This window comes from Leucopleurus acutus (genome assembly GCF_964270905.1).
Source record: "Leucopleurus acutus genome assembly, chromosome: 16".
Classification (NCBI taxonomy): domain Eukaryota; kingdom Metazoa; phylum Chordata; class Mammalia; order Artiodactyla; family Delphinidae; genus Leucopleurus; species Leucopleurus acutus.
The window spans coordinates 83,841,866-83,868,142 of NC_139158.1; the positions used below are offsets into that span (position 1 = coordinate 83,841,866).

The following is a 26,277-nucleotide window of genomic DNA, read 5'->3' on the forward strand; positions in this document are numbered from 1 at the left end:
ATAAAGATTCAATATTTGTATACATTGCCTCATGTATAATGATCTCCACAATAAGTAGCCGTAATATTTTAAAATTGAAGTATAGTTGATTTACAATGTTGCATTAGTTTCAGGTATACAGCTAAGTGATTCAGTTTTTTATATTTATGTTTGTATATATGTATTCTTTTTCAAATTCTTTTCCGTTATAGGTTATTACTAGATATTGAATGTAGTTCTCTGTGCTATGCAGTAGGTCCTTGTCATTTGTTTTATATACAGTGGTGTATATCTGTTAATCCCAAACTCCTAATTTATCCCTCCTTACCCTTTCCCCTTTGGTAACCATAAGTTTGTTTTCATTGTGGCTTAGAGATTCAGTTTGCCTCTCAACCTCCACCACTGAGAATAATTATTTTTATTTATGTATTGAATTCTGATATATTGTATTTTTACATGTTTATGGATTGTACTTGCTGTACTTTTTCACGTTCCATCACTCCTGTGTTTGCTCCTTCCAAAGTCAGAGAGAGCAGGGCAGGAACTAGGGTGGGGAGACAGAGGACTTACCATGGATGCAAACTGAGTCATCAAGACAATATTTTCGTGCAATATCTTGAAAATAAAAATTAATGCAAACTATTCCATATTGAACAAAATATTGACATTTTAAATAAAGACGGCATCACAGAGATCCTTGTGAGGCTTCTCACCATCATCACCTGCAGTGGAAATGCTCAATCTGGGCCCTCGGGAACCTCCAGCGTTAATACGTGGAGAGGCTCTGCTGATGCTTATTCCAACCGCATCTCCAGGAAAATGACCACACTGGCTCTAATTCTTACCAGCCTCCACAGAATAACCATATCTCTGATGCACTGGGTGTCACACCTTCATTTCCCAGCAGCAGGCTCGGTGGCTGGGTTGCTAGATCAATAGTCACAATTACTAAAGGCCTCAGCTGAGCTCTATTTTCTTCCCCGTCTCTGCGGCTCTCTCTTCCTGTTTTCTAAGCGTTGCTACTGTGACATTAAGTGATGTATAGAAAAGAATTGACTTCCTGTTTCTGAGCCAGCCCAAGTTTCGTCTCTGCTTGCATCTCCTCCAGGTGGTTCAAAATGGTGCTTTTCTCAGTTAAACCCGGCGTTGACTCAAAGGCCAAGCCATGGGAGGCCATCCTCTTTTATTTTATTTTCTAAGATGCAGGGAGGATGCCTCTGTCCTCTGAGATGCTGCCTGCAGAGTAGCGACCAGAGAGGATGCCTGAGACGGCCGTCTCAGCAAAGAGAGTGGGAGGAGGGCTGGGCCAGTGCCTCTCTGCTCTGGGGCGCCTGCCCACTTGTCTTTTCTGGGGCTATGGATGTCTCCCCAGTTTCAGGCCAGGTCATTCGTGTTTGAATCGGAGCACCACTGGCTGCAAGTACATCTCTCTTCATCAAGGTATGTAACATACTCCACAAAATAAGTCTGTAGAAGATCCTAGTTAAAAAAAAACAACTCTTTTTTACGTTGTGCTCTTAATGATATATTTACCTTCAAGCGCGCAGTTAAAAAGAAAATGCTACGTAAAACTGGGCCTGACCCAGTTCAGTAATTGTCTTGTGTGCCTGTCACAACTGTTATTTTTGTCGGAATATTTACTGCAAATCATAACGGCTGTCAGAAACTGAGTCCACAATCCGTGTTCTACTGAACACAGAACAACCTATAAGGAAATTCGTTGCTTTATAAGCAGTTCTTTTTTTTTTTTTTAATGATGGACCTAATTAAACTGAAGGTGTGAATTGGTTAGAAACATCAGTTCTATTAGCCCAAGGGTTAGAAAAATAAAACATACAGTATAATCTAAATATCAAGGTATTTGATAGCGACACTATTTTTAGCATTTCTACTGTTCAACCACCCAAGGGTAGCATTTTTCAACGAGATTTACAAGGGACCGTGGACCCTGGACCACGTATTTATACATATATTTGGCTTCCCTTCATCCAGAATAGCTAAGAGCTGGAGGGTCTGTCAGATAAGCCCTGGAGCCCATATTCTGAGAGGTGGCTGGCTCCTCTGTTCCCGTAGCAAATCTTTCTGTGAGAATGAAAGCAGAGATGTTATCTGCCTGAATGCAAGGGGAGACAGGATGCAACTTAGAAAACCGATAACATCAGCTGACTGGGAAAAGCAGAATAAACGTCAGGGTCGGTTTAAAATAATGTGCTTGTTAACTACCCTAATTCTATTGCCCCAGCTAAGGGCAAGCTTTTAGGATCACAAGACTGATATCCATCAGAGCAAGTGTTTAGCTTCTGCAGAAGGCTTGGGGGCTGTGGGAAGATTTTGAGAAGCCAGGAGATGAAGGGCTGCTTCCTCAGTTTTACTTTGACCAGGAAGTCGGGGAAGGGGAACCTCCCAAAACCTAAATAATCACTGCCTAGTTGCCCAGAGGAAATGAGGCCACCAGGAGGGGCAAACGGGTATCAGCCAGAGGCCTTTCTCGTGGTAGAAACCACAAGCATGTATGCAGAGAACCAAGATAGTGGAAGGAGGTGGGGAGGTCTGTGTGTGATTAAGGGGGAAAATCCCAACGTGGAATGCCTACCACCCATACATTCACTGGTTGTCTAGTCCTTTGAACAAGTGGACATGAGCCCCACCCTTTAAAGAAGGAAAACATGGCTTGAAAGTCACGGTGACTTATTCAAAGTCATCGAGTTTGGGAATTCCCTGGTGCACCAGTGGTTAGGACACGGGGCTTTCACTGCTGTGGGCCGGGGTTCAATCCCTGGTTGGGGAACCAAGATCCTGCAAGCCACGCAGCGTGGCCAGAAAAAAAAAAAGATGTTTTACATTACTTTAAAAAATAATTTACTAAGTCATAGAGTTTGAAAGGAGCAGAGCACAGGTTCAAAGACAGGTCTCGTCTCCGAGGTCTGGGTATTCAATCCTCCTGGGTGTGGCTCGGCAGGGATGGTTGAATGGTCGATGATGTGAATGGTTGCGTTCAGGAATCTCTGCAGAGTCCGCTGGGGGCATCCGTAGGCAACCTTCTCCCTGCTTTGACTTGCAACCAAGTGAGAGGTCTTTGAGGGTCTTCATTGCTATCATTGTATTTTCATGACGATTATTTGCATTCATACAATGGCAGAGCCTCTCTGTATATGGCGGTGATGTCAAATGGCCTCTGATATAAGGGTACCTGAGGACAAGTGAGTGGACCCAAAGGAAACAAAGCCAAGGAAAATGATGTGTGTTGAGTCAGTGTTTCTCCAAGGGCAGCCCAGGCCTAGGGACGTGGTTTTAGGTCAACTCTAGATGCTGCAGTAAATAACACGGACTCACACGCTGTGAAGGTTGTTTCCTGTTTCAGTGCCCTCTCTTTTTATTTATTTATTTACTATTTATTAGGCTTTTTTGTTTTGAGATAATTGTAGATTCACATGCAGTTGTAAGAAATAATCCAGAGAGAGCCCACGTGCCTTTTACCCAGTCCCCCCCCCCCATGGTAACATCTTGCAAATCACAACCTGCATATTGATACAGTCGAGATACAAACTATTTCCATCACCACAGGGATCTCTCATGGCCACACCCACTTCCCTCCTGCTCTCTTCCTCTCAACCCCTGGTAACCTTTCATCTGTTCTCCAGTTCCATAATTTGTCATTTCAAGAATGTTATATAAATGAAAAAATAGAACTACCCTATGACCCAGCCATTCTACCCCTGGGTATATATTTGAAAGAAACAAAACCACTAATTCTAAAAGATCCACACACCCCAGTGTTCATAGCAGCGTTATTTACAATTGCCAAGACATGGAAGCAACCTAAATGTCCATCAATGGACATTGGATGAACAGATAAAGAAGATGTGGTGCAGATATATACAATGGAATATTACTCAGCCATCAAAATAATGAAATTTTGCCATTGGCAGCAACACGGATGGGCTTGGAGGGCATTATGCTGAGTGAAATGTCAGACAGAGAAAGAGTGTATGATATCATGTATATGTGGAATCTAAAAAATACAACAAACTAGTGAATAAAACAAAAAAGAAGCAGACTCACAGATACAGGGAACAAACTAGTGGTTACCAGTGGGGAGAGGGAAGACGGAGGGGCAATAGAGGGGGAGGGGATTAAGAGGTACAAACGATTGGGTATAAAATAAGCTACAAGGATATATTGTACAACACGGGAATATAACCAATATTTTATACTAACTAAATGAAGTATAACCTTCAAAAATTGGGAATCACTGTATTGTACACATGTAATTTATATATAAGATTATACATCAACTACATGTCAATAAAAAAATGGAAAAAGTAAAATAAAATATAGAAAAAAGAAGAATGTTATATAAACGAAATTACAGTGTGTGGCCTTTGGGTCTGGATTTTGTCATGCAGCATAAATCTCTGGAGATTCATCAAAATTGTTCACTCCTTTGGATTGCTGAGTATATTCTATAATATAGATGTTCCACAGCTGGTTTAACTATTTATCTGTTGAAGGACACCAGGGCTGATTCCAATTTTCAGCTATTGCACCATGAACATTTGTCATACAGGCTCCTGTGTGAACTTAAGTTTTCATTTCTCTGAAATAAAAGGCCAGGAGTGTAATTCCTGGGTAGAATTGTAGTGGCATGCTTAATTTTTTTTTTTTTTTTAAAGAAACTGCCTAACTTTTTTCCAGAATGGCCTTTCCACTTCATATCCACACCAGCTAATCATCTCATATTTCCACATCCTCGCCTGCTCTTGGTGTCATCACTGGTTTTCATTTCCCCCATTCTGATGGGTGTGCAGTGACAGCTCGCTGTGGCTTTCATTTGCATTTCTCTGATGGTTAATGGCGCTGAACGCCTTTTCATGTGCTTGTTTCCATCTGTATATCTTTGGCGATGTGTCTCTTCATGTTTTTGCTCATTTTCTGATTGGATTGTTGTTGAATTTTTTAAATTTAATTTTTATTTTATATTGGAGTATAGTTTGAATTTTTTTTTAATGTTAAGTTTTCATACTCTAGATCTGAGTCCCTGGTCAGATATATGGTTTACGAATATTTTCTCCTGGTCTGTAGCGGGTGTTTTCATCCTCTTCAAAGCAGGGGCTCTTGTAGAGCAAATATTTTTAATTTTGATGGGGCCCAGTTTATAAATTTTTCTTCCTGTGGGACATGCTTTTGGCATCAAGTCTGAGAACTCTTTCCTATGCCCTGGATTCTGAAGATTTTCTCCTATTTTTTTTTTTTTCTAGAGCTTTACAGTTTTACAGTTTCCATTTAAGCTTGTTTCCCATTTAGAGTTAATGTTTGTATAAGTAAGGTGTGAGGTTTAGTTGAGGTTATTCTTTCTGTCTATGTATGTCAATTACTCCAGCACCATTTGTTGAAAAGGTTACCCTCCCTCCACCAGATTGCTTTTGAACCTTTGTTAAAAATCTGTTGGGCCTATTTGTGTGAGTCTTTTTCTGTTTTTTAAAACAGTTCTGTTCAATTGATCTATGTGTCTGTTCCTCTGCTGATATGACACTGTCTTCATTACTGTAGCTCTGTAATAAGTTTTCAAATTTATTGAAAATTTAGACTGATGCCTCCTATTTTATTATGCTTTTTCAAAACTGATTTATTCTAGTTCCTTTTCCTTTCTCTATAAATTTTCGAATAATCTTGTCTATGCCCACCAAAAAAATCTTACTGGGATTTTGATAGGAATTGAATTAAACCTGTAGATCAATTTGGGGAGAACTGACATCTTTACTATGTTCAGTCTTCCAATCCATGAACATAATCTACCTCTTATTTATTTAGATTTTCTTTGAGTTTTTCATCAGTGTTTTATAAATAGGTCCTGGGTATGTTTTGTTAGTTTTACATTTAAGTATTTCAATTTCTTGAGTGATTACAAATGGTATTGTATTTAAAATTTGGGTTTCCGACTGTTCATTGCTAGTATATATAAGTAGGATTGATTTTTGTATCTCAAGACTTTGCTGAACTTGCCTATTGGTTCTAGAAAAAAATTTTTTTTCCTTGGGATTTTCTACGTAGACAATCATGTCATCTGCAATTAGGGACAGGTTTTATTTCCTCCTCTCTTGTCTGTATGTCCTTTATTGCCTTTCTTGCTTTATCGCACTGGCTGGAATTTGCATATCTATGTTATGTGAAAGGGCTGGGTTGCATCTCTGTCTTATTCCTGATCTTTGGGAGGAAGTATTCAGTTTTCTGCCGTAAAGGGTAACGTTTTTAGATGCACTTCATCAAGTCGAGAAGCTTTCCCTCTATTTCTATTTTCTTTTCCTTTTTTTTAAAAAAATTAATTTATTATTTATTAATTTTATTTATTTATTTTGGCTGTGTTGGGTCTCAGTTGCGGCATGTGGGATCTTTCGTTGTGGTGCATGGGCTTCTCTCTAGTTGTGGCATGTGGGTTTTCTCTCTCTAGTTGTGGCACATGGGCTATAGAGCACGTGGGCTCTGTGGTTTGCGGCACGCGGGCTCTCTAGTTGAGGCGCATGAGCTCAGTAGTTGTGACCTGGGTTTAGTTTCCACGCGGCATGTGGGATCTTACTTCCCTGACCAGGGATTGCACCCATGTCCCCTGCATTGTAAGGCAGATTCTTTACCACTGGACCACCAGGCAAGTCTCTATTCCTATTTTCTGAGACATTTTATCATGAATGGGTGTTGACTTGTATCAAGAGCTTTTTCTCCAGCAATTGATAAATCATGTGATTTTTTTTCTCTGCCCTGTAAACATGGTGGATTACACTGTTGCGGCCCTGGGGCCCTGGGTCATGATGTGTAATTCTTTCTATATTGTAGAATCTATTTGCTGACATTTTGTGAAGGATTTTGCATCTATATTCATGAAGAGATAGTGCTCTGTAGTTTGTTTGTTTGTTTTTTTGGACTGTCTTTGTCTGGTTTTGGTGTTACGGTGATACCTAGTTTCATGAAATTAATGGGGAAATGCTCTCTCCTCTTCTGTTTCCTGGAAGAAGTTTTGTAGAACTGTTGTTAATTTTCCTTTAAACTCTAGGCAGAATTCTTCGGGTCCATTAGGACCTGAAGACTGCTTTTGGGGGAGTTTTAAAATTACAAATTTTGTCTACTTGATAGTTACATTGCTATTCAAATGATCTGTTTCGTATCTGGTGAATTTTGCTAATTTGTGCTTTTTGAGAAGTTGGTCGATTTTATTTAAGTTATTGAATGTATATGGATAGAGTTATTCATGGTATCCCTGTGCTGTCCTTTTGATACTTACAGGGTCGGTCATGATATTCTGTTTCATTCCTGGTGTTGGTAATTTATGTCTTCTCTCCTTTTTCCTTTCTAAATCTTGGTAGAGATTCTAAAGATCAGTTTTATTTATTTATTTATTTATTTTTTAACATCTTTATTGGCTTTGCAATAGTGTGCTAGCTTGTGCTTTACAACAAAATGAATCAGTTATATATATATACATATGTTCCCATATCTCTTCCCTCTTGCGTCTCCCTCCCTCCCACCCTCCCTATCCCACCCCTCCAGGCGGTCACAAAGCACCGAGCTAATCTCCCTGTGCTATGCGGCTGCTTCCCACTAGCTATCTACCTTACGTTTGGTAGTGTATATACGTCCATGCCTCTCTCTCACTTTGTCACAGCTTACCCTTCCCCCTCCCCATATCCTCAAGTCCATTCTCTAGTAGGTCTGTGTCTTTATTCTTGTTTTACCCCTAGGTTCTTCATGACATTTTTTTCCCTTAAATTCCATATATATGTATTAGCATATGGTATTTCTCTCTTTCTTTCAGACTTACTTCACTCTGTAAGACAGACTCTAGGTCTATCCACCTCATTACAAATAGCTCAATTTCGTTTCTTTTTATGGCTGAGTAATATTCTATTGTATATATGTGCCACATCTTCTTTATCCATTCATCCGATCATGGACACTTAGGTTGTTTCCACCTCTGGGCTATTGTAAATATAGCTGCAATGAACATTTTGGTACATGACTCTTTTTGAATTATGGTTTTCTCAGGGTATATGCCCAGTAGTGGGATTGCTGGGTCATATGGTAGTTCTATTTGTAGTTTTTTAAGGAACCTCCATACTGTTCTCCATAGTGGCTGTATCAATTTACATTCCCACCAACAGTGCAAGAGGGTTCGCTTTTCTCCACACCCTCTCCAGCATTTATTGTTTCTAGATTTTTTGATGATGGCCATTCTGACTGGTGTGAGATGATATCTCATTGTAGTTTTCATTTGCATTTCTCTAATGATTAGTGATGTTGAGCATTCTTTCATGTGTTTGTTGGCAGTCTGTATATCTTCTTTGGAGAAATGTCTATTTAGGTCTTCTGCCCATTTTTGGATTGGGTTGTTTGTTTTTTTGTTATTAAGCTGCATGAGCTGCTTATAAATTTTGGAGATTAATCCTTGGTCAGTTGCTTCATTTGCAAATATTTTCTCCCATTCTGAGGGTTGTCTTTTGGTCTTGTTTATGGTTTCCTTTGCTGTGCAAAAGCTTTGAAGTTTCATTAGGTCCCATTTGTTTATTTTTGTTTTTATTTCCATTTCTCTAGGAGGTGGGTCAAAAAGGGTCTTCCTGTGATTTATGTCATAGAGTGTCCTGCCTATGTTTTCCTCTAAGAGTTTGATAGTTTCTCACCTTACATTTAGGTCTTTAATCCATTTGGAGCTTATTTTTGTGTATGGTGTTAGGGAGTGATCTAATCTCATACTTTTACATGTACCTGTCCAGTTTTCCCAGCACCACTTATTGAAGAGGCTGTCCTTTGTCCACTGTACATTCCTGCCTCCTTTATCAAAGACAAGGTGACCATATGTGCGTGGGTTTATCTCTGGGCTTTCTATCCTGTTCCATTGATCCATCTTTCTGTTTTTGTGCCAGTACCATACTGTCTTGATTACTGTAACTTTGTAGTATAGTCTGAAGTCAGGGAGCCTGATTCCTCCAGCTCCGTTTTTCGTTCTCAAGATTGTTTTGGCTATTCGGGGTCTTTTGTGTTTCCATACAAATTGTGAAATTTTTTGTTCTAGTTCTGTGAAAAATGCCAGTGGTAGTTTGATAGGGATTGCATTGAATCTGTAGATTGCTTTGGGTAGTAGAGTCATTTTCACAATGTTGATTCTTCCAATCCAAGAACATGGTATATCTCTCCATCTATTTGTATCATCTTTAATTTCTTTCATCAGTGTCTTATAACTTTCTGCATACAGGTCTTTTGTCTCCTTAGGTAGTTTATTAGGTAGGTTTATTCCTAGATATTTTATTCTTTTTGTTGCAATGCTAAATGGGAGTGTTTTCTTGATTTCACTTTCAGATTTTTCATCATTAGTGTATAGGAATGCAAGAGATTTCTGTGCATTAATATTGTATCCTGCTACTTTACCAAATTCATTGATTAGCTCTAGTAGTTTTCTGGTAGCATCTTTAGGATTCTCTATGTATAGTATCACGTCGTCTGCAAACAATGACAGCTTTACTTCTTCTTTTCCGACGTGGATTCCTTTTATTACCTTTTCTTTTCTGATTGCTGTGGCTAAAACTTCCAAAACTATGTTGAATAAGAGTGGTGAGAGTGGGCAACCTTGTCTTGTTCCTGATCTTAGTGGAAATGCTTTCAGTTTTTCACCATTGAGGACGATGTTGGCTGTGGGTTTGTCATATGGCCTTTATTATGTTGAGGAAAGTTCCCCCTATGCCTACTTTCTGCAGGGTTTTTATCATAAATGGGTGTTGAATTTTGTCGAAAGCTTTCTCTGCATCTATTGAGATGATCATATGGATTTTCTCCTTCAGTTTGTTAATATGGTGTATCACATTGATTGATTTGTGTATATTGAAGAATCCTTGCATTCCTGGAATAAACCCCACTTGATCATGGTGTATGATCCGTTTAATGTGCTGTTGGATTCTGTTTGCTAGTATTTTGTTGAAGATTTTTGCATCTATGTTCATCAGTGATATTGGCCTGTAGTTTTCTTTCTTTGTGACATCCTTGTCTGGTTTTGGTATCAGGGCGATGGTGGCCTCGTAGAATGAGTTTGGGAGTGTTCCTCCCTCTGCTATATTTTGGAAGAGTTTGAGAAGGATGGGTGTTAGCTCTTCTCTAAATGTTTGATAGAATTCGCCTGTGAAGCCATCTGGTCCTGGGCTTTTGTTAGTTGGAAGATTTTTAATCACAGTGTCAATTTCAGTGCTTGTGATTGGTCTGTTCATATTTTCTATTTCTTCCTGATTCAGTCTTGGCAGGTTGTGCCTTTCTAAGAATTTGTCCATTTCTTCTAGGTTGTCCATTTTATTGCATAGAGTTGCTTGTAGTAATCTCTCATGATCTTTTGTATTTCTGCAATGTCAGTTGTTACTTCTCCTTTTTCATTTCTAATTCTATTGATGTGAGTCTTCTCCCGTTTTTTCTTGATGAGTCTGGTTAATGGTTTATCAATTTTGTTTATCTTCTCAAAGAACCAGCTTTTAGTTTTATTGATCTTTGCTATCATTTCCTTCATTTCTTTTTCATTTATTTCTGATCTGATTTTATGATTTCTTTCCTTCTGCTAACTTCGGGTTTTTTTGTTCTTCTTTCTCTAATTGCTTTAGGTGCAAGGTTAGGTTGTTTATTCGAGTTGTTTCCTGTTCTTACCTGTTTCTTCAGGTAGGATTGTATTGCTATAAACTTCCCTCTTAGAACTGCTTTTGCTGCATCCCATAGATTTTGGGTTGTCGTGTCTCCATTGTCATTTGTTTCTGGGTATTTTTAAATTTCCTCTTTTATTACTTCAGTGATCACTTCGTTATTAAGTAGTGTATTGTTTAGCCTCCATGTGTTTGTATTTTTTACAGATCTTTTCCTGTAATTGATATCTAGACTCATAGCATTGTGGTCGGAAAAGATACTTGATACAATTTCAATTTTCTTAAATTTACCAAGGCTTGATTTGTGACCCAAGATATGATCTATCCTGGAGAATGTTCCATGAGCACTAGAGAAAAATGTGTATTCTGTTGTTTTTGGATGGAATGTTCTATAAATATCAATTAAGTCCATCTTATTTAATGTATCATTTAAAGCTTGTGTTTCCTTATTTATTTTCATTTTGGATGATCTGTCCATTGGTGAAAGTGGGGTGTTAAAGTCCTCTACTATGAATGTGTTCCTGTTGATTTCCCCTTTTATGGCTGTTAGTATTTGCCTTATGTATTGAGGTGCTCCTATGTTGGGTGCATAAATATTTACAATTGTTATATCTTCTTCGTGGATTGATCCCTTGATCATTATGTAGTGTCCTTCTTTGTCTCTTCTAATAGTCTTTATTTTAAAGTCTATTTTGTCTGATATGAGAATTGCTACTCCAGCTTTCTTTTGGTTTCTATTTGCATGAAATATCTTTCTCCATCCCCTTACTTTCAGTCTGTATGTGTCTCTAGGTCTGAAGTGGGTCTCTTGTAGACAGCAAATATATGGGTCTTGTTTCTGTATCCATTCAGCCAATCTGTGTCTTTTGGTGGGAGCATTTAGTCCATTTACATTTAAGGTAATTATCGATATGTATGTTCCTATTCCCATTTTCTTAATTGTTGTGGGTTCATTATTGTAGGTCTTTTCCTTCTCTTGTGTTTCTTGCCTAGACAAGTTCCTTTAGCAGTTGTTGTAGAGCTGGTTTTGTGGTGCTGAACTCTCTCAGCTTTTGCTTGTCTGTAACAGCTTTAATTTCTCCATCAAATCTGAATGAGATCCTTGCTGGGTACAGTAATCTTGGTTGCAGGTTTTTCTCCTTCATCACTTTAAATATGTCCTGCCAGTCCCTTCTGGCTTGCAGAGTTTCTGCTGAAAGATCAGCTGTTAACCTTATGGGGATTCCCTTGGGTGTTATTTGTTGTTTTTCCTTTGCTGCTTTTAATATGTTCTCTTTGTATTTAATTTTTGACAGTTTGATTAATATGTGTCTTGGCATGTTTCTCCTTGGATTTATCCTGTATGGGACTCTCTGTGCTTTCTGGACTTGATTAACTATTTCCTTTCCCATATTAGGGAAGTTTTCAACTATAATCTCTTCAAATATGTTCTCAGTCCCTTTCTTTTTCTCTTCTTCTTCTGGAACCCCTATAATTCAAATGTTGGTGCGTTTAATGTTGTCCCAGAGGTCTCTGAGATGTCCTCTGTTCTTTTCATTCTTTTTTTATTCTGCTCTGCAGTAGTTATTTCCACTCTTTTATCTTCCAGGTCACTTATCCGTTCTTCTGCCTCAGTTATTCTGCTATTGATCCCATCTAGAGTATTTTTCATTTCATTTATTGTGTTGTTCATCATTGTTTGTTTCATCTTTAGTTCTTCTAGGTCCTTGTTAAATTTTTCTTGCATTTTGTCTATTCTATTTCCAAGATTTTGGATCATCTTTACTATCATTATTCTGAATTCTTTTTCAGGTAGCCTGCCCATTTCCTCTTCATTTGTTAGGTCTGTTGGGTTTTTATCTTGCTCCTTCATCTGCTGTGTGTTTTTCTGTCTTCTCATTTTGCTTATCTTACTGTGTTTGGGGTCTCCTTTTTGCAGGCTGCACGTTCATAGTTCCCGTTGTTTTTGGTGTCTGTCCCCAGTGGCTAAGGTTGGTTCAGTGGGTTGTGTAGGCTTCCTGGTGGGGGGGACTAGTGCCTGTGTTCTGGTGGATGAGGCTGGATCTTGTCTTTCTGGTGGGTAGGTCCACGTCTGGTGGTGTGTTTTGGGGTGTCTGTGGACTTATTATGATTTGGGGCAGCCTCTCTGCTAATGGGTGGGGTTGTGCTCCTGTCTTACTAGTTGTTTGCCATAGGATGTCCAGCACTGTAGCTTGCTGGTCGTTGAGTGAAGCTGGGTGTTGGTGTTGAGATGGAGATCTCTGGGAGATTTTTGCCGTTTGATATTGTGTGGAGCTGGGAGGTCTCTTGTTGACCAGTGTCCTGAAGTTGGCTCTCCCACCTCAGAGGCACAGCAGTGACTCCTGGCTGCAGCACCAAGAGCCTTTCATCCACACGGCTCAGAAGAAAAGGGAGAAAAAGTAGAAAGAAAGAATTATTAGAAGTAGAAAGAAAGAAAGAAAGAAAGGAGGGAGGGAGGGAGGGAGGAAGGAAGGAGGGAAGGAAGGAAGGAAAAGAAGAAAGAAAGAAGATAAAGTAAAATAAAAGTAAAATAAAATACAATAAAGTTATTAAAATAAAAAATAATTATTAAGAGAGAAAAAAAAAAGGATGGATAGAACCCTGGGACAAATGGTGGAAGCAGAGCTATACAGACGAAATCTCACACAGAAGCATACACATACACACTCCCAAAAAGATGAAAAAGGGAAAAAATCATAAATCTTGCTCCAAAGTCCACCTCCTCAATTTGGGATGATCCGTTGTCTATTCAGGTGTTCCACAGCTGCAGGTACATCAAGTTGATTGTGGAGCTTCAATCCGCTGCTCCTGAGGCTGCTGGGAGGGATTTCCCTTTCTCTTCTTTGTTCGCACAGCTCCCGGGGCTCAGCTTTGGATTTGGCCCCGCCTCTGCGTGTAGGTCGCTGCAAGGCGTCTGCTCTTCGCTCATACAGGACGGGCTTAAAGGAGCCGCTGATTCGGGGGCTCTGGCTCACTCAGGCCGGGGGAGGGAGGGGCACGGAGGCGGGGCGGGCCTGCGGCGGCAGAGGCGGCGTGACGTTGCAGCAGCGTGAGGCGCCGGCCGGTGTGACATTGCAGCAGCCTGAGCCGCGCCGTGCGTTCTCCTGGGGAAGTTGTCCCTGGATCCCGGGACCCTGGCGGTGGCGGGCCGCACAGGCTCCCCGGAAATGGGGTGTGAATAGTGACCTGTGCTCGCACACGGGCTTCTTGGTGGCGGCAGCAGCAGCCTTAGCGTCTCATGCCCGTCTCTGGGGTCCGCGCTGTTAGCCGCGGCTCGCGCCCGTCTCTGGAGCTCCTTTAAGCGGCGCTCTGAATCCCCTCTCCTCGCGCACCAGGAAACAAAGAGGGAAGAAAAAGTCTCTTGCCTCTTCGGCAGCTCCAGACTTTTCCCCGGACTCCCTCCCGGCCAGCCGTGGCGCACTAACCCCCTGCAGGCTGTGTTCACGCCGCCAACCCCCGTCCTCTCCCTGCGCTCCGACCGAAGCCCGAGCCCCAGCTCCCAGCCCCGCCCGCCCCGGCGGGGGAGCAGACAAGCCTCTCGGGCTGGTGAGTGCCGGTCGGCACCGATCCTCTGTGCGGGAATCTCTCCGCTTTGCCCTCCACACCCCTTTGCTGCGCTCTCCTCCTCGCCTCCGAAGCTCCCCCTCCGCCACCCGCAGTCTCCGCCTGCGAAGGGGCTTCTAGTGTTTGGAAACTTTTCCTCCTTCACAGCTCCCTCCCAGAGGTGCAGGTCCCGTCCCTATCCTTTTGTCTCTGTTTATTCTTTTTTCTTTTGCCCTACCCAGGTACGTGGAGGGTTTCTTGCCTTTTGGGAGGTCTGAGGTCTTCTGCCAGCGTTCAGTAGGTGTTCTGTAGGAGTTGTTCCACGTGTACATGTATTTCTGGTGTATCTGTGGGGAGGAGGGTGATCTCCGCGTCTTACTCTTCCGCCATCTTCCCGGAAGTCTCTATTTATTTATTTAAAAAAATTTATTTTATTGAAGTATACTTGATTTACAATGTTTTGTTAATTTCTGCTGTAGAGAAGTGATTCAGGTATACATATATATTCTTTTTCATATTCTTTTCCATTATGTTTTATTATAGGTTACTGAATATAGTTCCCTGTGCTATACACTAGGACCTTGTTTGTCCATTTTCTATATAATAGGTTGCATAAAGATCAATTTTATTGGTATTATTAAAGAACACTCTTTTTTCTTTCACTGACTGTATTATTTTTCTGTTCCAATTTAATTGATTTCTTTCTTTTTCTTTATTATTTCCTTCCTTCTGCTTACTTTGGGTATACTATGCTTTTCTTTTACTAGGTTATGGAGGTAGGAGCTTGGATTATTGATTTGAGACGGTCTTTTCTAGAACAAGCATTTCATGCTATAAATTCCCTCTCAGCAGAGCCTTAGCTGCGTCCCACAGATTCTGAGATGTTCCAGTATCATTTTCATTCATTCTCTGTATTTTTGGGCTCCTTGACACTTCCTCTTTGACCTGTGGGTTATTTAGTAGTTTGCTCTTCAGTTTCCAAGTGTTTGAAGATTTTTCTGTTATTGATTTCCAGTTTGATTCTGTTATGGTCAGAGAACGCTCTCTGTATGATTTCAATTCTTTACCTTTGCTGAGGTTTGTTTTATGAGATATGAGCTATGTTGGTGTAGCGATCTGGGTCCAGTCAGGAATCGGAAGCTATGTAGTAGGTTCAACAAGAGAAATTTAAAATAAGAACTATTAACTCTAAAGAGTGACTGTAGAACATGAGAGAACCCTCCATGGTATTCTAGGATTAAGAGGAAGGGCAGACTTGGAAGACAGTCAGACCTGATTGGAGAAGCTGGGATTTGGCCGCCAGATAGCAGAAGAGTTGGCTGGCTTAGCCAGACTGGAGGTTGCTGGGCAAACAACAGGGAATGTTCTGGAGTGCCTGGAGGTCAGAAGGCGTGTCATTGACCACAGGAGACATGTGTGTGCATTGGGACTCTGGACAGAAGTGGGGACGAAGGCCTTTGGAATGCATGGGCCGCATGTCTGGGTTGTGGAGTGCCCCTCTGTGGACACGTGACCAATGGTGGGCTGTGTGCCGGCTGCACGGGGCTGCAGAAGGAGCTTCACAGCCATGTGGACCCTCTGGGCCACAGACAGGCTCCGTGAAGTCTAGGTAAGACCTTTGGTTTCTGTGGGGGGGGGGGGAGGCAGACAGGGCAGCGCCAGGCTGAGGCCGCCAGGTTGCACAGGGAGTATGTTGGGGCTGTTGGTAGGGGTAGGACTGGTGTATACATCCTCACACCCATCCCACTGACCATCTCCCTGGCTTCTGCTGGGAATTTCAGGAAGCCTCTCCCTCCCAGTGTCCCTCCCACATCCTCTATGGGGAGAACTGAGCATTTTGCCCACTCTGAAGGGGAAAAGCCAACTGAATTGCATTGTTCACCATACAGCGTATGTTGGAGGTGCATTTGGAGCCGAGAGGCAATAAACTAAGAACTGACACAGTCTATCTCTCTGGCTGCTCAGCTTCTGCATGCAGCCTTTTATACACATTGGAACTTCCTGAAAACAACAAAACAACTGTGTGTTTCCACCCAGCCAGATACATCTCTCCTTACGAATGAAGACATTCTCTCTTCTTCACCATGAGAAGCCCCAGTCATTGTATCCACCGTGGGCTCTATTAATGGTCCCTCACATCTAATCTATGACTCACTGACTATTCTGTTCTCTCAAGACTAAGGTGTAAAATTAACCCCCAATAACTCATATAGAAGTTTAAACATACGAAGAAGGAGAGAGAAGTAGAGAATAACTGGTACGTGTCAGTAACTCATTCCTGGAACGCGCGCAGCATCGCACACGAAGCCCTCCCAGGCTTGTGCCTCTGGAAGTGGACACAGATTGTAGTTCATGTCTATGACTTTCTCCTTCCCTCGCCCTTAGGGCAGAACCTCAGCTGCTCTGGGTTCTTCACCTCTTGGAGTATCTAGTAATCCCTGGAAGGTTTGAGTATTTACTTTTTTCCCCAGATCACAGTCACATAGGTCCCTTTGGGGAGGGCTGTAGGAAGATTGACAGCGTGTCTTTGTGGCAATAGTACAGGGACCTTTATCAAGAGGGTCTGGGCTTCCCTTCAGTCAGGGGCCTCTGGGTCTATGAACTGATTTAGGTCTGGAAACTGGATGAAGGGCTGTGATTCTTTTTTGGCGACTCAAGTTGGTTTGCTAGTGGCCACGTAGAGTTTCTTGTTATGTCGAGCGAGCCATGTCCTAGTGGGGTGACCTTTTATTTTACCCCTAGGGACACCATGGTCAATTAGCTACTGCTAAAGATCTCTGTGACCCAAAGAATTCTGGCCCCTGGCACCTTCCTATTGCCCTGTGCTCGATGTGCCCACTCTCCCTTTGACAATTAAGTGTTGCCTCTTGGCCTCTGCTCTCCCAGGAGTCCCGCAGAAATCAGGGAGCCCATCTCAAGGCTGGCAGCCCTTAGTCACACTTGGCCTGAAAAAAGAGCAACCACAGAGGTTTTCAGGGATGCGGGTGTCCCTCACTAAAGTATTTCTCAATGCCCTAGGGAGGAGAGGGCCTTCTGGGTCTTCTTGAGAATTGTAGTTGAGGAGTTGGTGGGTGGGTCTGGATGTTACACGTGGTACATCCAGGCAGCCTTCCTAGTTATCTGAGCCTTTGAATTCTCACCTCCACATCAGGCCAGAGAACCGCTGGCATGTTAACCTCATTAAATCTAGGTCACTATGGGGTCCAGGTTTCAGTTAATCAACCAAGTAAGCTGTGAAAACCACATCCCGTTGCTCAACGAATACATTGAATTGAGACTGTCTAATAAGCACCCTATCAATAAATGTGGCCCGATGGCTGGTGTTCTTTTCTGCCCTTTCTGGTATAACGCCCTTAGAAGCCATTCCCGCACATGCATTCCCTGGTGATATATCTTATTGAGGACCTACAGCTCTTTTGGTGTATAAGCTATTCCCTCTTGAGTCAGAGCCTGTACCTGTCCCCTGAATCAGGCTGATACTTGGCTCTAGTTACGGGTCTAATGGCAAAAGTGGGGGGCTTGTGGTGGGTTCTGAGAAGAGGGAGCATCCCCTTTCAAAGCATCTACCCCAAGTGAGGGTATCACGGGGTTTTTGAGCTGAGGAAGACTGGTCTTCCTGAACCCTGGAGGAAAAGCCCCTGCTGAGCCCCTGCTGGTCAGAGAAGCTCAGAATGACTTGGAGGTCAATGCTGTCGGTTTCTCCAGATCCGATAAGATGTCCTTATTCCAAGTTTCAGGATCTCATTCTTAGACGATTAATGCCCTCATTTTCACCTGAGAAACTTGGTGAGACCATGAATTCAACCCATTTAAATGCAGCACCTTGCACCATTAAATTTTGTGTTTGATTTTCAGCCGTGTCAGCCCTGTGGCTACAAGAAATAAGAAATCCTTTCAGGGCTGTCCTGGAAGCTGTCTGATTCTCAGATCATGACTTGAGGTGGGAGTTAATGGACCTGGGTTTGTCATTTTCTCTCTAAGTGCTCAAGGGCCCTCAAAAAAAAATTCATCTCACACCACATCCCTGATTGTCATTATTACTGCCATGCAGCTTGTGTTCCCAAGGCACGCACTCCCATCGGCACTTTATCGCAATAAACCACGGGTGATGGCTTGATTAATTGCAATGCCACTACACGTCATGGGTGGCCAGCATCCCATTTCTCATTGGCAAGGATCTCAGCATCACACTCAAGTCCGAGGGTATGGCTGAATCAGTCCCCAGATCCCACATTCACCGATCTATCTCTTGGGACCCCTCCCATTACTAATTCTGTAGTATTTGTATCTAATCAGGAGGTAGAAATCACATAGTCAGTTACACTGGGGAAGTTTAGGGTAAGACTGATTAACCGTGATAAAAGAGTAACTATAAGACAAGAACATTCTGTATGGTCCCTAGGATTGAGAGAGACGGCCCAAGAAAGGCAAACTCAGAAGGGGTTCAGACTTCATTGGAGAAGCTGTGGTTTAGTCACCGCATAGCAGAGAGGGTGGCTGGGGTAGCCAGACTGGAGCTGGTCTGGAATCGCTGGGCGCACAATGGGCAACCCTCTGGAGTGGGGGTAGGAGGCAGGCAGTGGACAGCAGGGGACGTGGGCATGCATTGGGAGTCCGGATGCCAGTGGGGACGGAAGCCTGCCAAGCTCATGGGCTGCGTGGAGGGAGGCTGGGCTTGCAGAGGGAGCGGCCAGTCCGCGTGGGCCCCCAGCCACAGACGGGGTGTGCCTTGGCTGCCCAGGGCCCTGGTTTCACTGTCAAGAAAGCTGCAGCTACACCCTCTCCAACCCGAGGCTCTACGGCTGCAGAGAGATCGCATCCGTGGCCTGTGGTGGGCAGGCTCTGTTGGATATCCTCGTATTAATTATGTGGTTGTTTTATGTTTTACATTACAGATTCATACCTCATCCTAGTCTATTGGCGTCACTGCTTTACCACCAGCTGAAGTGAAATGTAAAAACTACCCTTCTTACCTTCTCCCACTTAAAACTGTCTTAAATATTTCTCTAAATACATTAGACAGTGTTTTTGTTTGAACCATCAAACATCATTTAGAAAATTCAAAAGGAAATACTGTATTTACCTATATTTTTACTCTTTCCATCATTCTTTTTCCTTCTTGAGGTTCCAAGTGTCCTTCTGTTATTATTTTTTACAACAATGGATTACACCATTAATTTATGACGACTTCTTATTTTATTTTTTATTTTAAAAAAATTTTTGGCTGTACCTCGTGGCTTGTGGGATCTTAGTTCCCCGACCAGGGATTGAACCTGCATCCTCGGCAGTGAAAGTGTAGAATCCTAACCATTGGACAGCCAGGGAGAGTCCCGCTTCTTTTATTATTTCCTTTCTATGTAGAGAACTTCCTTTAGCCATTCCTCCTGGTGACAAATTTTGTTGTTGTTGTTTTTTTTAATTTGAGAATGCCTTGATTTCCCCTTCATTCAAGAAGAATCTTTTTGTCGGATATAGAATTTGCAGTTGACAGGTCTTTTCTTTAAGCCCTTGAAAAATGTTGTGCTACTTCTTTCTGGTCCCAAGTTTTGGATGGGAAACCTGCTGGCATTAGGATTTGTTTTTCCTATAGGAAGCGTGTCTTTTCTCTTTCACTGCTTTGAAGAATTTTTTCTTTGTCTTAAGAGTTCAGAAGTTTGACTGTGATATGTTTTGGTGAGGATTTCTTTGGGTTTATCCTATTTGGGGTTCACTGCTGTACTGATTCCATGGGTTTATGTCTTTTGCCAAATTTTTCAGCCATGTTTTGTTGAGTATTGTTTTATCGCAGTCCATTTTCTCCTCTCCTTCCAGGACCCAGATGATGTGAATGTTATACCTTTTGTTAATCTCACAGGTCCCTGAGGCTCTGCTCATCTTTTTTCAGCCTATTTTCTCTCTGTTGTTCACACTGGGAAATTTCTATTGTTCTGTTTTCAAGTTCACGGGTTCTTTTTCCTGTCCCTTCCATCCTGCTGTTGAGTGCATCCACTGAGTTTTTAGAATTTTGGTTGTAGTGTTTTCATTTCTAAGATTTCCATTTGGTTCTTTTACTTTTGATTTCTTTGCTGAGACTATTTTTATTTGTTTCAAGCATATTTCTAAGTATTCATGGAGACAATTTTATGACGGCTGCTCTAAAATCTTGGTCAGATGATCCCAACACCTCTTGCATCTTGGTGTTGGTATCTATGAATTATCTTTTTTCATTCAGTTTGACATCTTCCTGGTGTGAGTTGTTTGTTCTTTTTTTTTTTTTGGCCGTGCTGCAAGATCTTAGTTCCCCAACCAGGGATTGAACCCACGCCCCCTGCAGTGGAACCTCGGAGTCTTAACCACTGGATCGCCAGGGAAGTCCCAAGTGAGGTTTTTTTTTTTTTTTTTTTGCGGTACGCGGGCCTCTCACTGTTGTGGCCTCTCCCGTTGCGGAGCACAGGCTCCGGACGCGCAGGCTCAGCGGCCATGGCTCACGGGCCCAGCCGCTCCGCGGCATGTGGGATCTTCCCGGACGGGGGCATGAACCTGCGTCCCCTGCATCGGCAGGCGGACTCTCAACCACTGCGCCACCAGGGAAGCCCCCCAAGTGAGTTTTGATTGAAACTTGAACACTTTGGTTACTATGTTATGAGAGTCTGGATGGATTAAACCTTCTGTTTGTGTTGGCTTCCTTTGACGCTGCTCAGCAGGGGAATAGGGTGGATGGAAGTCCAGGTTGCCCACTCAGCCATCACTGGTGTCTCTGGGGGAAATAGGAGGCCTGGTTGTTGCCAGTGTAAGCTCCCCACGTGGCTTACACTGACCCCGTGGACAGGAGTGGCCTCACTGCTGCTGAGGGGCGGGGAACATGCTGGCGCTCCCTGCAGCCTCATCAGACACCACCCAGCACGGAGGGAAGTGAATAAACAAACTGCGGCGCGCGCGCGCGCACACACACACACACACACTCGGGAATACTACTCAGCAACCAAAGGAATGAACTACTGAAGCAGGCAACAAATTGATTACCCCCTCCCCACCCCCATGTCTTCAAGATGGCATCTGGCGGTCCACTGGGTCCTCTCGGGGGCTCTCGTTACAGAGCTATTCCTCCTTCTAGGTGTCCCTTCCCAGCACTCTGCGAGCTCCAAGCCAGACCCCACAGGCCACTGGAGGACCTGTCGGGGTTCAGGACAGCTCAGCCCGAGGGGGTCTCTCTGTGCAGGACCTGGCCTTGCTCCAGCCATCTCCTTACAGCGCTTCAAGGTGGATGTGGGGGACAGTCTTGGTGTTGCCCTGACTTACACCTTCTCCTTTCTCGGTTGAAACCTGACCTTCCTGTTTGCCTTCCTCCTCTGGCAGGTCCCCTCATCATCATCTCTCAAGACTATGAAAATAGCAGCATTTTCTTTCATTTCCTCTATTAGTGTCATGTGGAGGCTGTAACAAAGTCCCACAAACTGGGAGGCTAAAACAACAGAAATGGACTCCCTCACATTTTTGGAGGCTCTAAGTCCCAAATCACAGTGTAGGCAGAGCTATGCTCCTCTGACGGCTCCAGGGAAGGATGCTTCCTGCATTTTCCAGCTTCTGTGGCTCCAGGTGTTCCTTGGCTAGTGGCCACATCCCTCCAATCTCAGCCTCCGTGGTCACATGGGTCTTTGCATGGCCGTCTCTCTTGTACGTCTGTGTCCTCTCTCTTCTTATAAGGACATTGGTCGTTGGATTTAAAACCCACCCTAAATCCGGTATGATCTCTTCTTGAGATCCTTAATGTAATGACCTCTGCAAAGACCCTAACTGCAAATAAAGTCACATTCACAGGGAGTAGGGATTAGGACATAGACCTATGCTTTTGGGGGACACGATTCAACCCACTACACTTCCCTTACATCACAGCCTCCTTCCACCTCTGAGCAGCTACTCCTGTAGCTCTGCTGTGGCCCTGTTACGAGGGGGCATCTACTCTGTTGTGCAGGAGTCCCGACACACGTCTTGCCTTGGAGCCTGAAGCCTTAAGCAAAGAGAGAAGGCGATTTTGAAAAACGTTTCACTCTCAACAGTAATATCTGCTCTCAAGATTTCGGTCTGCCCGGAAGTCCCACTTTGCATGCTGGCAGCTGAATCTTCCCTTGCTCTTTGTGTCTCTCTTCCTTCTTTAGGAAGGGATATGCCTCCCCGACAACTTGACCCTGAGCATATCTCTCCAGCTCTCAGCGCCTGCTTGCCCTCGTTGGGACAGTAACAGCGCCTATGTGATGGGGTCGCTGTGTGGGTTAGATGACTTGTGTACGTTGAGCCTTCGGCACAGTGACCCATGGCACGTGGTAGGCATTATGTGAGGCTCAGCTACGTCTGCTCTGAATCTGTAAAAATTCTCGATTTCTCTTTGGGCAGATAATTGCCTCGGGCTGACCAAGGTGAAACTGATTAACTTAGAAAAGGAAAAAAGGGAAGCATATGAACACTTTTCAGGTGACTGACCCCATTTCGTTCCAATGCTGGGACAAGTGCTTGTAGATGGTGTCCGTTTAATCCTCCTTGATCCCACCCCTCACCCCCACTTTACAAATGAGAATCTGAAGTTAAAAGAACTTGCAGAAGCCACACGGGGGTAAGTGGTCAAACTGGAAGGTGAACCTTGAGGGGGTTTCCGTCTTCAACCGAGGCGCCCCCAGCCCCAGGGACAGTGGACCAGAGGCAGAGCCCCCCTGCCTCCCATCTGCCAAAGCTGCCCTGACTTCAGCCTCTTCCCTCCAAACATCCGAAACCTATCGACCACCTACAGGGAAATCCCGTAATTTGTGTATGAAAGTTAGGCCATCGCCCGGGATGCTCTTCTGCATTCACTCGCGCAAGCCTTCTGCACGGCGTGTTTTTGTTTGTAAACTCTGGCCTGTTCCCTTATCTCACTTGGTTCAAGCAAATCAAGCGGAATGAATTTGGGTGAAGTAGTGGTGGGGACCAATGTGTGTTTGGGCCTGTCAGGTCCTGGGGCTGCTTTCAGGGAGGTGATGCCCCGAACTAGGTAGTCCCCCTCTCAGGGACCCTTCCAGACCCTTGAGAATCCGACAGAAGTCAGAGATGCTCTCGCTTTCCGGGAAAATTCACCCATGCACGTAATTTAAGTTGTAATTTCACTTTGCAGCCTGGCAGGCCTGATGCACACGCGAGTGGGATGCACAAGTGGGGCGAGTTTAATGGGGGGGCGTGAGGGCTGGCAGGGGGGAGGGCGGCGGTGTTACCCCAGGGACCAGGGACGGTGGGAACCATAACTGGGACCGGGGCATGTCGCCTGGCAAAAATGTGGCCTTGAGTAGAGGGACAGAGCAGCTTTGGAACCAGCCCTGGCCTGACTCTTTTCCCTCCTCACTCTGACCTGTGGGTGTAGACACCACAGGACAGGAGGCTACACCCTGGGGACACAGGGCAGAGGGAGGAAGATGGGGTCTGTCTGGAGGGTCTAGCCTGAAGTTATCTCAGGTCAAGATCTTCAATTAGAGGCATGTTTCCCCAAAGTATGAGACCACACCGCTCAGCTGTGCTAGTTTGTATGACAGATACACAGCTTAAAAGATTAACCATTATATATTTATTTTCATCATTCTTAGAAAAAATAGGAATCTCCCTTTTTTTTGGTAATGACACAGCCCTCCTCCCGTTTCCCCTCCAGTTAATACAAGTATTTATTTGTTGGGTTTTTTTTTTAACTGAGAGGCAACACATGGCATTTGGTATATACTTTGCACTTCTTGGCCAGTGAGAGTAAATGTCTTTTCACATATGTCTTTTTTTTAAAAAAAAGTTAATTGTTTTGATTTTTTTTAATTTTAAAGATTAACAGACAATTTTTAGAGTGGTTTAGGTTTATAGAGAACTGAGGGGAGAGTACAGAGAGTTCCCATATACCACTTACCTACGCCCCTCATACAGTCTCCTCTGTTATTAACATCTTACATTTAGTGTGGTACTTTTTTTAAATTGAAGTATAATTGTTTTACAATATTGTGTGAGTTTTAGGTGTACAGCAAAGTGATTCATAGATATATACATATATTATTTTCCATTACAGGTTATTACAAGATATTGAATACATTTCCCTGTGCTCTACAGTAGGTCCTTGTTGATTATCTATTTTGTATATAGTACTTTGTATCTGTTAATCCCAAACTCCTAATTTATCCCTCCCCCACCTCCGTTCCCCTTTGGTAACCATAAGTTTGTTTTCTGTGTCTGTGAGTCTTTTTGTTTTGTATATAGATTCATGTGTATTCTTTTTTAGATTTCACATATAGGTGATATCATATGGTATTTGTCTCTCTCTTTCTGACTTACTTCACTTAATATGATAATCTTTAGGTCCATCCATGTTGCTGCAAATGGCATTATTTCGTTCCTTTTTTATGGGTAAGTAATATTCCATTGTATATATGTGCCACATCTTCCTTATCCATTCATCTGTTGGTGGACATTTAGGTTGCTTCCATGTCTTGGCTATTGTAAATAATGCTGCTATGAACATTGGGGTGCATGTATCTTTTCGAATTAGAACTTTTGTCTTTTCTGGATATATGCCCAGGAATGGGATTGCTGGATCACATGGTAACTGTGTTTTTAGTTTTTTAAGGAACCTCCACACTGTTTTCCATAGTGGTTGCACCAATTTACATTCCTACCAACAGTGTAGGAGGGTTCCCTTTTCTTAGTGTGGTACTTTTGTTATAATTGATGAGCCCTGGAAACCACTGATCTTACTGTTTCCATAGTTTTGGCTTTTCCAGAATGTTATATAGTTGGAATCATACAGTATGCAGTCTTTTCAGATTGGCTTCTTTCACTTAATAATATGCATTTAAGTGTCTTCCATGTTTTTTCATGACTTGATAGCCCAAGTCTTTTAAGTCATTAAAATTAAATTTTAATTAAACTCATTTCTTTTTAATGCTGAATAGTATTCCACTGTCTGGATGCACCATGTTTTTTTAAAATTTTTTATAAATTTATTTATTCATTTATTTATTTTTGGCTGCTTTGGGTCTTTGTTGCTGAGCGCAGGCTTTCTCTAGTTGCGGCGAGCAGGGGCTACTCTTCGTTGTGGTGCGCAGGCTCAGTAGTTGTGGCACACGGGCTCAGTAGTTGTGGAGCACGGGCTCAGTAGTTGTGGCACACAGGCTCAGTAGTTGTGGTTCGCAGGCTCAGTAGTTGTGGCACATGAGCTTAGTTGCTCCGCGGCATGTAGGATCTTCCCAGACCAGGGCTAGAACCTGTGTCCCCTGCACTGGCAGATGGATTCCCTACCACTGCGCCACCAGGGAAGTTCACCATGGTTTATTTATTCACCCATCTACTGAAGGACATCTTGGCTGCTTCTAAGTTTTAACAATTATGAATAAAGCCGATATAAACAGGTTTGCAGGCTTTTGTATGAAAATAAGTTTTTGGATAATTGGGTAATCATATAGCCCCTTTTTTAATTTTTAAAAATTGTAAAATATGCATAACATAAAATTGATCATTTCGACCTTTTTTTTTTTTTTTTTTTGCGGTACGCGGGCCTCTCACTATTGTGGCCTCTCCCGTTGCGGAGCACAGGCTCCGGACGCGCAGGCTCAGTGGCCACGGCTCACGGGCCCAGCCACAACGCGGCACGTGGGGTTTTCCCGGACCGGGGCACGAACCCGCGTCCTCTGCATCGGCAGGCGGACTCGCAACCACTGCGCCACCAGGGAAGCCCCATTTCAATTCTTTTTAAGTGCAGTTCAGTGGCGCTAAGTACACTCACATCCTTATGCACATAGTTCCCTTTTAACGTAATGCTAGTCCAGGTACCCAGGGGTGGGGAGGAAGTGAGTGGCCCCGCACGCGGCACGGCGGCTGACAGGCGCGCAGGACAGACTGAAGTTTGGGAAACTTGCAACTAGAACAACAGTCTCAGCAACCACGTTCTTTCTGGAAAGTTCGATCTGCTGAATACGTTTAATCCATTCTCCATAGTCTTCTCTCTCAGGGCCCAAAACACGAGTTTTTAAAACTTATTTGTGGCATTGCCATGTTCTCTTTTTGCCCAGGCCCCCTCGTGGGTTGCTTTGAAGAAAGGGGGCTGTGGAAATAGTCACTTTCCCTC

General features: G+C 43.2%; 1 protein-coding gene across 1 annotated transcript in view; it reads left to right on the top strand.

Moving 5' to 3' along the window:
• Positions 1-1,385: 1,385 nt before the first annotated feature.
• The window catches only part of ZNF831 (zinc finger protein 831), a gene marked incomplete at its 3' end in the record, with an annotated part of 109,434 nt that continues 84,542 nt past the window's right edge, over positions 1,386-26,277 (top strand). The window contains exon 1 of the mRNA XM_082856685.1: positions 1,386-1,419. The remainder of the gene's footprint in view (positions 1,420-26,277) is intronic.